Below are 13,571 nucleotides of genomic sequence, written 5' to 3'. Positions count from 1 at the left end.
CACAACATAAAAATGCCCACATACTTGGCTGTGAGATATCCTAATCATACATAAGGAAACTGCAATGGCTTCAACCATTTACCAGACAAATTCTGGCTCGAGTAGTTACGCATTAATATTCAACACAAATACTTTCATAGGATGTCTATTTTGAACATAGGACACAATGTCAGTGAATAATGAAATGACAGCAATAAAACGTGTCATGGTCATGCCATGCAGCTAGAAGTCGACCTAAATGCGACACTCAGCTGGACCGCGCTGGTTTTGAAATGCCCACATTGATGTGGGGTTTACAGCCCTTCACTCAACCAATTATATTACCAATTATTTCTGGACACTCAACATAACATGCACAATTGCCCACATATTTAACTGCGGGACTTACAGGTCTGCATTCCAAATAAGTTCTGTTTTCATCTATGCAAATATGAATTTAGATGTTATTGTCCCAGCAGAGAACTGTAACACGTTTACAAACAAAAAAACACACTTACCTTGTCTAATTTTCCAAAAATAGTCCACACAGCGGACATATGGATAGCAAATTCAACTGTCTTTTAGCCATGATGATGTCTGACGTTTACCATAACACACTCTGCAGAGCAGCTCACTCATGTGACGTGATTACTATGCGCTTGTTGATACTTTCTAATAGGGTAATCGCCTGTCTTCATATGGAAATGAGCCAATTAGGTTTTTGGAAGGGAGGGGAAAGGAAGAGTCAACTAGTGGGATTATTACATGGCAGACAAGACAAAAAAAAAAAAAAAAACTTTCAGAGGTGCCGGGTCCACGCAAATAAGTACCAGAATGCAGGTAGTCCAAAACCGCGAGGTGCCGGATCCTGTTCCAGCAGGATCCGGCACAAATTAAGCACTGGGAATGGTGTAAAACCCCCAAAATCCAACTCAATTCAAATAAACAAATCGACTTTGGGATGGTAATCCCAGTTTGACATTCATAATTCACCTTAAATCCACTTTGAAGTGCAACTGGCATAGCAGTTACTGAAGCTCACAGCAGTTTAGTTCTGCTTTGCTGGCAGAACTTGCGTGCCGGTTATGGAGCTGATGCCTCTTCACACACACACACACACTCACACACACTCACACACACACTCACGCATGCACAGATGCATGCACACTCCTCCCAGTTCCCTCCACCCCCCAACCAGCCCCTTGTCTCCTCTGTAGAGGACAGGCTGACTCACCCAAACTGTCAACATTGTCTTAAAATGTAGAGAACTTGGACAGTCAGAATGGAGGACTACATGTGAAAGGTATGGCTTGTATTGTATGTATGTGTGTGTGTGTCCAAAAGACAGTTAATGTGTTTGAGGACGTGTGTCTAAACATGTTGTGTGTGTGTGTTTGTGTGTGCATGTGTGTATGCGTGTACATGATTACATGTTACTTTGCCTGTTTCTGTATGGGGATTGTCTGTCTGTATCACGGCATTTGTGTTTTTTTAGCCACTCCAGAAATAAATGGCAGCTTCTTCTCTGTTCTGTCCGTCTAGCAGAATGACCACATCTGCCACACTTTTGAGATTAATATTCAAGATATGCAATTGTCTCCCTAGGACCAAAATTCATCAGGCATCTAGAGCCAGTTTACACTACAAGGCCTAACAGCGCTATACCCAAAGCTTACCAATTATTTCTAGAACTTCTATCTCCCCAAAACAATCCATCAGATGGGCTACAGACTCAGATAGACAGATATTGCTTCTGACTTCATGTAATAAATATTTTGAATTGTCCACAGCCCTGTTAAGTCCCAGTTGGCCCTACTGTGGGAATCTGGCTCATGAGTATGTAAGGGAGCTCTTAAAGGAAATATCTGCCCGAGGGGGAGATAGAGGTTTTATGTGTGTAAAAAGTAAATACCTCTGACATTGATTCCCAAACTGTCAGAGGGTGGAGTCACTAGTTGAGTAGATGCTCAGACAAATCCAGACTCAGTTCAAAGACAAACGGCAGCTCGGTCTGCTAAATTTGCTTGATGTTATGGCAGTAATAGAGTCTTCTTGATAGGCAAACATTGTGATGAATATTTATAATCAGTGAGCAGATCTCAGTGTTGACGTCAAGCAAGTGAGCTAATGCACCAGGTTCATACATCATGAATATCAAATATCTTTGACAAGAACATTAGTCTTAACTTGATTCTGGGTTTGATAGGTTTTACGTTTCATTTCACAATCAAGTCTCCTGAATGAACCTTACCCACAGCCCAGCACTTGGACAGTATTCTATTTACTTGATCAAATTTTACATAACATTCAGTACCATTTCTGAGTTGCATCCATCTTGCTCTGTTTGTCTCCTTGACTTTGATTTTGACACATTGACTTTCCGTGCATTCGTGCTGCCTCTACACTTTTTTTTTTTCAAGTTCTGTCTGAATATACAGTAGGTTCAGCCAATTAATTTCCCATTTAATAACCAATGACCATCCCACTGGATTTTATTTTCTTATAACTTTTCAAAGATATATTATTTACAACTATGGATCCCAGGGATTAAAGCAAAAATTATGTTCTGACTGAAATTTTTTTTCAGGCCAAGTCATATTCCCCGTCTACAATTTGTAAAACAAGTTACAGAGGAGGCCCCCACATTAGGGTGTGTACACACTGTCTGGCTTTTTTTTTTTTTTTTTTTAGAAAAAGAGGGTGCCGCACCGCCTTTTTAGAGCGGACGCTTTTTTTCCGCCGTGCGGTCGCTTCCCATAGGTTTTCATGTAAAAAAGGCGGACAGTGTGTACATGCCCTTAGCCCTCGACGCCTGCTAAACAAGTAAAATTATGAGATTTCAGCACCACCCCACGCATAACCATTGCTGCTGTTCTCTAATTCAGCCATCAAGTTGTAAAAAAGGCTTTAACCTACACTTCATTTAAATACTCGAGACCAATAGCGTTTTAAGGGAAGAAGATGCTTCCAGTTTGCCAGTTTGCTTTTACGTAATTTCAATGCTGTTTTCAGTCTATGAAATAAAACTGATACTTTTTTCAAGGCTTGACTCAGTTTTTAGTCATACAAATAATCAACCATCTACATAACTTTTAAGTGCATATGTTTTTATTTATCTTATTATAACACCAAACAAAGCAATGTTTTTGTTTTAAGTGAACCTCTTATCACTTAATAGAAAAAGACAAAAAAACAAAACTAACAGCTGGATAGGACGTCCTCACAGACCAAGTGCTTTAGGGATGAGGGGAACACGGCGTTCGGGCTCATCTAATTGCAAACTGTCACGATTCTTAGCTGCTGGAATAAACTTTCCTTGTGGATTATTCTCGGTCGGAAGATGTGGGTGGTTGTAAAAGGATTGCTTTCTTCTCATTTGTTGGAGTGGTGAGATTGCAGGTTGCTCCTTTTTGAACCGCAGCTTCTCGCTCCGTCTTCGTCACAAACTTTGACATTGATTGCAATCTTGATTAACTTTATTTGTATTTGAACAATTTCTATTGCTTGCTGGACATTAAGACTCTTGTAATTTTGGGGTTTTGGGGTATTTTGTCACGTTTATATATGTATATTTTGGTGTTATCTAACGTTGGCTTGTAGACTAAAATTGAATGTGCACGCGTCCGCCGAGACATGATTAATTGATTAGCCTACTTCGATACACCGTGGGGCTATATTATCGTCTCCAATTGTTTTGTTATTATACATATTATTGTTATATTGTCAAGAAAGGAAGTGTATGATTTTCAGTTTGTGGCTTTAATTATAGTAGATTGTATGCCTATACAAATCAGCTACCTATCACCTGGTAGCGCGATTCCTAAGTCCCGTAACACCCCCCTCCCCTCGCTTTTTTCCCCCCTTCGGATCTACACTGATTTCACACATGGCCTCTCTGCAATCCAATTGATGGAAATCCGTCGTAGCGATGGAGAACTTTAATCTCTGGGATCCATTGCAGGGAATTTGAAGTCAATTCCATATATCATGTATATTAATTACTTTTTTAATACCTGCCTCACTTATTCAGCAGCCATCAATATACAGTAGTGCAATGAAACACATTAAATCTCCTGTATGCTTCTACTCATGTGAGAGTGGAACACAAACTGTTGAGCAAGTTAGCAGCATTCTATCACTTTACTATGTTAATATACTTAATACTTAATTACTTAATATATTTATACTTATTAACACTAAATTACATACATACTACTACCATTGAATTAACTAACCTGTAGTATACAGTATGATTATGTATATGTTGTGGTATGTATATATGATGTAGTTTGGTGATGTTTGTTTATGATTAAGCCCTTTGAAACATGTTTGTGATAATGGGCTATACAAATGAACATGACTCTGAATTTGGTTTCATCTAAATAATAGTAAACAATGATGGCAATACATTTGACAATAAATCACCATTTTTCATGTGTCCATATAAATTAAGTTAGAAATATCAGAAAAGTGTCAGAGTAATCAGTAGCATTCACTATGCGACTCAATCACTGTTGACAAGACAACATTTTTTGAGTGACACCATTTTTTTCTGAGATTGTATTGTTCTGCCACTCCCACATCCTAACTGCAGCCATCTGCTATTGTTTTCTATAAACAGACTGACTGGAATTGGTAGAGAAGGAAACAATATGCTCCACATGAGCATATTGTTTTGTGACGTATTCCCGACTTGGAGAAAAGTACGACCCAACATCACTTGAATGCAGCGTTCAAGTACAATCTGACAAAACCTGAGAGATTTGTAGCTTTGCACATAAAAGCTTTGTGATTTCATTATGTGCAATGATAAACTGCACTAATACAAACATTTGCTACAAGCATAAAAACATATTTCACAAGCATTCAAACTGGAATTACAGGAAGTGTATTACTAGTCCTCCCCTACTCCTCCTCAGTTAAGTTCCCAACTTGTCCCTCATCTTGATGAGCTGTCCACCTTGAAATGGCATCTAGCTTGAGGCTGAGATAACCAGCGTCCATATAGCCCATAGCCTCAGCCCCAGTATTTATTTCACTCTGTTTCAAAAGACTGGGGAAACTCGCCTGGCTAGCCTGTGACAGAGGGGCAAAGACCAGCTAGCATGGTGTCATGTCTACGTAAGGGAATTGGTGGGAGGGGCATTGGTGGTGCACATATAAACATGGGAGAGGTCACACAGACATTCAGGGTGCCACCACCTGACTAGTGAAGATAGCAAATGAAAAACAAACATGGGTCTGTTATCTGAATCTTGCATTCAATAAAATAACAAAAGTCATAAAAAAAAGCTCTTTCTCTCTCTCCCTTTCCTCCTTCGCGTTCTCTTTCTCTCCTTCTCTGCATCATGACTTTTTACAGTTTCTCCTAATGTAAACACTCACTGAGCCAAACTCAATGAGTAGCGTATTCATTTGTACGTTATTGGGCTGTAAGAACAGGCGACGACTCTGATGGACTGTTCATACTGTTAATTGATTCTATGTGTCCTTGTTCTATTTGAGTAAATGGAAAGAAATTCACAAAGTTGAAAAGTCTGTTGAACGCTACTCACCCAAATTAGGTTGCTGAAATCCTCAAAATTATAGCTCTTATGCTGTTATGTATCCACATAAAGTTTGGGTTTTGGTGTCAAAAAAACAAATAAAGAATTCTGAACGGATAACATCCCATTCAGGAACGTTTATGAGTATCGCACCAATAACAGTGCACCGCGCATCCAGCTGCCCGCACGCATCCGGCTAGCGTTTGGCTACTGTCACTTGTGACATGGTTCAGAATGTCCTTGTAGCCTCTTCCCATAGGGAGCTTAGTTGTTTTTATCTTGTTCCTTATTGGATGACAAAGTTTGACGGACCAAACAAGGACACGCATGGATTCGCTGTGAGATTAGACAATAACCAAGCGATCGCTGGCTCCCAGCACTCAATTCAAATGGCTTACACAGCACAGCGTTTACCAGACATCTAGTCCAATCTATGCTAAAGCTGGTTAAAACTGCTATTGTTAAAACTAGTTGTGAAAGCGTACATCATTTTTTCATTCATTCAACCTTTATTTAAATCTCGGGAAACACATTGAGGATGGGTTCCTCGTTTATAACAAGGAAACTATAAAAGAAGGAAGGGTCATTACGTCATAGTGACAGCATTCAAATTTTTCATTGGTGCCAGACTTTGGTCCCACTTCTATTGAAGTTAATGGGGCGGGCATGGCAAGTCCCACTATAACCCATCATATATGTTGTTTCACCTTTGACTGAAAACTGCTTCCACAAAATAAAAACACATTACGTGATGTTGACTGCACGTTTGTTTTCCTTGTTATTGGTCTCCGAACAGATCATGGCTCTGTCCAGCAGCTGCATATAGCTCAACTCAAGCCCCTGTTTGGTCCAAGATAGCTACAACATGATACATGACCAAACGGGACAGGTCCGACCTATCACTGACCAGACTGCAATTATAACCAGATCAATTTATTAATACTCAGTGATATGGCCTGTCAGAGTTAGGTAAATATCCTTAAGCCAAACTAGGACTTGACCGTATGCTGCAATGCCTTGCAGTTTGCCTCAGTGATTTACATTCGTACTAGTCATCTAGCCTATATTATTAGCTAGCACACACATAAGTCATGATGACAACGATTAAGCTAGAGAGGCTGTAACATTTGCTATCACTCACCAACACCTCAGCTCCCTGACTGAAAAAATAAAGCACGTTCTTCAAACCCTGTCTGTTTCTTTTACACCTTCACGAGGATTATTTCTTACTAACGTTAACGGTTTAAAGGAGATATTGCTGGCTAATGTTAGCTATACAAAGGGCAAATGCTAACTTAGTTCATTGATGACGAACAAAGTAACAAGTACCGCTAAATCATAAAGGTCCAGATTTATAGAGGCATATAAAATTTGGCGATTAGCGCCACCTCCTGACAATAATAGGAAACATTATCGAGACAGCTGGCTAACGTTAGCCCTCCTGAATATTATTACTGTAAATATCAACAGTTTGATGGTTGGTTAGTTATTGATAATCAAATACATGTACAATACTACCTGCTGTTAGGAGAAAAGGAGGCCAGCACCCCCCCATCTCAGTCAATGATCATACATTCATTTCCATGAACCTGTTTCCTACAGCTGTCTTATGTTCAATCAGAAAACACACTGACTAGTAATATCATGATTGGCAACATGATTAACATTTTGTCTTGGCCAATCAGAAAATGACTAACATCCTATCATTAATGGAAACATAATGTAAAATGCATAATGCAAAATATACAAGCTATCTGAGGAAATATACATCAACCAATATATCAAATGTTACCTAGTTAACAATGCAACAAATTACCGATGATTCTGCCATCCGGGGTAATAACCTGTTAAAATGACAGGTCATAAACGAGGAGATGGCGATCCCATTCACCTCAATGTCGGCCGAACTGAAAGTTTTCACACTGGCACCAATGTGCGTTCACGCGCTACACAGTGACGTAATGACCCTTCCTTCTTATATAGTTTCCTTGGTTTACGATGGCGCAGAGAATTACAATGACTAATTAAAACCAACATTATCTAAATAGAATGTCATTTGCTACTTTGACCTGGATGGTTTGGAAATAATTGTAATGTTAACAACATGGAGTAGCTGATTAACATTAGCTAACATTATAAAACAGAATCTTTTTAATGGTAGCCCTTCAGCTGATTTAACTGACTACTTTGGCAGTCATATGTTGTGTAGCCGTATTATACACAATATGGTGATTGCTTAATCAAATAGACTGTAACCAAACGAGGCTTAAAACTGGGACAACTGTCAGAGCATGACCGATGCAGCCAAATAAGATTTGAGGAATGTGACTGTGTTGTGTCTGTGTCAAGGAAGAATGTGAATGATGAATAAAATTAAGAAAGTGAAGTAATGGATCTCTGAGGTCTGCTAGTTTCATTTTGACCAGATGGTCTTACAAGCTGCCACTCCAAAAATCCCAAAATAAGCAACAGTCTGTCTATCGCAGACACAGTATCCCTCATTTTAGGACGTCCAAAATCTTGTGCTTTATGTACAGCTTGAGCAGATCGCCCCCACTGCTTCCACTGCACTTAACAGTAGATAAATGTTTATGTTTAAAGTAGAATACCTGATTAACTGACCAGCTATATTAGGGAAAGTGTGATATGTGGCTGTACCACAACCTGTTGATGCGCAGAAGGGAAGCACAAATTTAGAAAATATATACACTCGCTACAGGCATGGTGCACAAAACTAACCACAGTGAAAGAGACCTTTTAAATGTATTTGGAGAGACGGAGACAGTGAGGGAGAAAAGAGAGATAGAAAGAAATAGAGAAATATTGGAATTCTGCTGGCTCCCTGAGCCATGTCTGGTATTCGGAGAGAGAGAGCCTCTGCGGCACAGGGCATAAAACTTTCATAGCTCTGTCGGGATGCTGTGTTTCTCCTGGATTATTTATCAAATAGCGAGAAGTTGTTTATCATACCGCTAATACTGCTCTGCTCAGGTAGGAGCTCAGCGACTCCACATATATTAGGCTTCATAATAAATATTAATTTGTTTTCCAGAAACATGAAGGAGAAAAATAGATGTGTCACATTCATTTGACCTAAGTGTGGAATAAGGTGAGTGCTACGCAACTCAGTAGAGAGCTCTTCCTCTGGTGTTGCCTAGAAAAACATATGTGCCATAAATGATTTAATGAAAATATTACAAGAGATGGATACGGTGCAGTGCTGTGATCCATCCATGTTGAAAGACAACAGAATTGTATTTGCAAAGACACAAAAAAACAAAAATACCAAGCAAATGCTGAGAAAACAACAGACAATCCTAGAGAAACAAGATGAGTGGCCTTGATAGCCTGTTATCAAACAGAGCATCTAGTGAGTTAATGATAGGCCTTTGCTAATTGACCCCATTGTGCTTTGGGGGCATTATTTTGGCATCACAACAAGTCATTATCTCATCCTAATTAACCCCATTACAAGCCATGCACAGGTCACTGATGGCTGTATGATGAAGAGAGAGTGAGGTGTCAGCAAGCCAGAACCTCCTGCAATACTGTTATGCCAATGGCCACTTTGGTTTGTTTGCTGGAGACTCTGCATGCCACAGGAGTAAATCTTCAATAATGGGAAGTAAGCTAAGTGGCTGTTGCTAAAGCTAACTAAATACATTATTGATCACAGATGAAACAGAAGTTATGGGGTTTTCCCCTTAGGTCTTAATCTCACCAATGTGTTTTATGTGGGGGTAAGGAGCGCCTCACAATATAATAACTAATAGATCTTTGGAGTTAACGACTCCAAAGAGCAATCAGCCACATTCAGAAATTCGAGAAAAGACACTCCTGGAACTCTTCTCTTTATGCAAGGGAAAGAAACTAAATATTTTTTTTATTCAGGTAGTCAGATCGAGAAAACACCTAAGTGGACAACCAAAGAGTTTAATAGGCAGGGAAAACCTTATGAAGCATGCATTATTTAACAGGAATGCACTTATGCAGCTTTACCAGTATGAAATAACATTGTGCAACACCTGTATTCCCTCAGTAGAGGCCTTTGCTTCATAAAAAATTCAACAATTGTGTTACATTGTGTTTCTTAATATAATATCAGGAATGAAGTAAAGTTTTCCTACAATATGGCTCTTTGGTTACACTGTTTGACATTGTCCAGGGCTGGTGGACTTCTTTTAGCCTCCTAGATGTATAGCATCAGTTTCTACTTCCATAATTCATTGTGTGTGTGTGTGTGTGTGTGTGTGTGTGTGTGTGTATTTTTTTTCTTATCCGGGAAACAATTGACTAATCCACTGAATCCATCCATAAGGCGAGGAGAGTTGAGTACTGGGGAATTTTAACACTGCTGATTGAAACCCAAACTGGTTGGTGCAGGTCTACTCAACAATTCATTACAGTGGTTGAAACTGTGGAATATATAGAATATAGATATAACCTATGCCATGGTTGCATAAGAGCAACTGATGAAAATAACCCAGGTATTAAGTACCAGAGGCTCATAGGCTCTGTAAATATGCCCTCTCTTTTTTACGACCTCTGTTTACCCTCATACCCTTTAATAGAAACCGCTAGCACACAAGTGAATTATTATATTCAATTATTGCAATAGTGCCTGATGTCTGAACTTGAAGACTCAACAGGTTCTGACTTTTTTTGTGTTTGTGCATCAAACCTGCATCTCATTTTTAAGTTATTTAACCTTATACCTCTGCTGCTCTTGAAAATTATTACTTTTTTTACTAATTGATGTACCTTTTAGAGCAAAAAACACTTACATACAGTATAAAGCTATATAGCTTGTTTTGTCTGCAAACAGATAACAACTAGAAGTGGAAGTCCACTGCTGATTATCAAGCACTAAATGCTTTTTCGCTGGTCTACAAAAGGTGTTATAGTTGCTCTAATGGTTTATTTACTGTTGGAGTATTATTATTAAAGGAAAAGCCAATCCTAAAACACCTCTAACACTGTTAACAACACAGCTATTGTCAATGTATCTTGCATTTCCGGACCCTGTTTTGTTGTTGGTGATGTATTTTTCTGATTCTTGCGGATAATTGGCCAAACATAAACAATGTGATGTCAAGTTGAGATATTTCCAGTGCATCTACAATGGAGTTTGATAGCAGAAATTTTGATGTACAACATCAACAGTAAATGCCAGGTTTTGGTGTCAGCCCCTCAGAATCAAAGAGCAAAGGCTTCGATCTAGACTTGGGTTCACCAAAAAGATACAAAACTAACAAAATAACTACTGGAATGCATTAAACATCACAAATCGATGATTTATAACAGTGTAAGATTATCGGATATTGTTATATTTTGTGTTTATACTCATTTTGAGAGAGAGGATGGCCTTTGCATCTAGCACATGAAACTCTGAACTAATGCCAACCTAATGTAATTAATGAAGCCTGAGAGGGTATCTCCTCCAACCATGGAAATAGAATAATTCATTAATCAAATTCTCAGTCTTACAGTCTTAATATTAGGGGCAAAACAGCAAAACAAATTCCTTCTGGACAAGAAGGCGATAGCCCTGTGTGGCACTAAGGTGTGACGGGCAGGGGGATGGATAATAACCGGGACGGGCTGTGGAGGCAGGCTGGACAGACGGTCAGCGATCTGTCCCTTAGGGAGAATGAGAGTTATTTTACACCAGATTGCCGCACACTGCCCACATGAGCTAATTATACAGACCATCCATGCGAGTCGTGTATGGCACAATTGTATAATTACAAAGTCCCTGTTCCTGTGATAATGTGCTGTGGGAGAAACTAATGAGGATTTTGGTTTTACATGTCCATTACGTGATTTTCTTGAATGTACAGTACATTATATTTTAAAAAGAGATTTCACTTAATGCGTGAATTTAGTCTGTTTTTTGAAGATTGCATTAGCTTTTATGAGGACTACTTGAACAATCTCTGTAGACAAAACTAATCTCAGTAGCTCCATTGGGGAATTGTTTTTTCCAAGCGTCCAAAGTGTGGCACAGCTTCTGTATGTGCTCCATCCGATGTGGAGGTGAAAAAGGGCATGTCATAAGATGAATCCTGACATAAAGTGCTGGCAGTAGGCTGTTTGTGTTAGGGGAAAACAGGAAGTATGTCCCTGACAGGATTCAGCTCGGCCCTCAAAACAAGGTCAGTGGTTCCTCAGGGCAGAGCCATGGAAACTTAACGGCTCCGCTCAGCACCACTTCTGAGACTGACAGGCAGGGCCACAGGACAGGAAAGGTGAAGAGGGCAAATCAACAATCTCAGCACACACATATGAATGCAGACAGATCCGCTAACTCAAGTACGACCATGTGCGTGCACACACTCAAAACTTGAGAGATGCTGTTCTAAAGTCCCTCCTTCCTCTCTGGAGTCTTGAGACTTTAAAGTCACACTGTAGAGACAAGTGGAGCCACCTGAGAGAACAGGGATGTTATTTAAAGACCCAGTCCAAGTGAACGCACACATTCCTGGACATGGTGTCCAGTGAAGGGTAAGGATAAGTCCTCTGTAATACTTTCAAAATATAAGTAAAAAATAACATCGGAATCAGATCAGTCTTAGGCGAGACATAGAATAGAATGTTCTGTCCGGATTCAATTTAAGGAGTCTTGAGAGAAAGGATATTATACATTTTTTCTAGTCTCCATTATTTCTCTACATCTTCTTCATTGTTCAGTACATTGATTGTGTCTTTAGATATGTGATTTGTATTGATGTCACATTACCCTCTGCCCATCATAGAATTCCATTCACTTTGAAACTCAAGCATCTTACAGTCTCTTACAAAAGCCTCATCAGTACAAAGGCAAGATCAATCACCTGAAGTGTTCAATTTGTCCCTCCTCAATCCTTTTCATGTAACAAGGTGGCATTGATTTTCTGGACGAGTCATATTTTAATCAAAGCTTGAAACAGGAATACAGTAGTTAGCATTAGAATTGATAGCTGTCAACTAACTTCTTACATATCTAATATCCACTGAACACTCAACACTGTTTTTGTGAGGTGTAAATGAGCTCATGTGACTGAACATGTCATGACAGAAAAAAAACAAAAAACAACCCATCATGATACAATCTTAAGATACAGGCTACAGGATCAAAATCTATTGTCCTTTGGGCTCAAACATCTGTATCATGCCAATGATGTCCTATGATTTGTATACTAAGTATACTAAATTTATTGCATACTAGTCCCGTTCCTTATAATCTACAAGTTTTTTTATTTGTTTATTGAGCTGTTCTGATCCCTCTGGTTGAGGTCAGCTTTTCTAGTTTTCCTACCTTCGAACCTTGGATGACGGTTATACTGCATGTCCCTGTAATGGATTTAAAATAAGAATGTATTGCTCTTGCGCTTATTGTTGAATGAAAAAAAAAAAGATGCCATAACCCCCAAGGACATGCTCCTACATCTGGCACTCACTATTTTGATCCACTTGCAGCACTGAACTAAAGCTAATAAATGTTTATTTCTCTCTTTTGATTTCACTGCCTCTATAGACATTCACACATCTCTTGTGAGAGCTGAAACATTGAAACTACAGCATTAAACATTAATCAGCAAACGATCCCAAAATGCAATTCTAGATCACTATTTCAACATTTGATTCAATAAATCTTTTACATGCAGTGGTTGGCTGTTTGAGGGGAAGGTTGAGCGTGAGGTTCAAGAGACTGAGTACTGGCCAGAAGATTGCTCAATCCTGAGTACTAATAGTAACCTGCGTGCTGGGTTTATTTGCTGGGGTTGGTATTATTTGTTGACAGAAATCAACAGTATTACACTGATTCTATACGATCTATGTGCACAAAAATACTTAATGGAGAGGGATGGCTTGCACTGAAAGGCCACAGGCTAGGAAGATTGGCAAGAGTGTGGAGAGACATTGTGTTTATCAAGAGCATTACACTGTTCCTAGAGGCTTCAACCAAATAATGACGGCTTTATGCTTGTAGCAATCTCCCCAAGTACTGCAAGCAGACCTTTGCATACATGCATGTGTGAAGAAGGTTCATGCTATATACACGTC

The sequence above is a fragment of the Centroberyx affinis genome, unplaced genomic scaffold (genome assembly GCF_046629955.1).
Source record: "Centroberyx affinis isolate AG114_WGS23_722 - 3 ecotype Tasmania unplaced genomic scaffold, CSIRO-AGI_Caff_v1 ptg000801l_1, whole genome shotgun sequence".
Lineage (NCBI taxonomy): Eukaryota > Metazoa > Chordata > Actinopteri > Beryciformes > Berycidae > Centroberyx > Centroberyx affinis.
The sequence above is the reverse complement of the archived record's forward strand: the minus strand, read 5'-3'. Positions refer to the sequence as shown.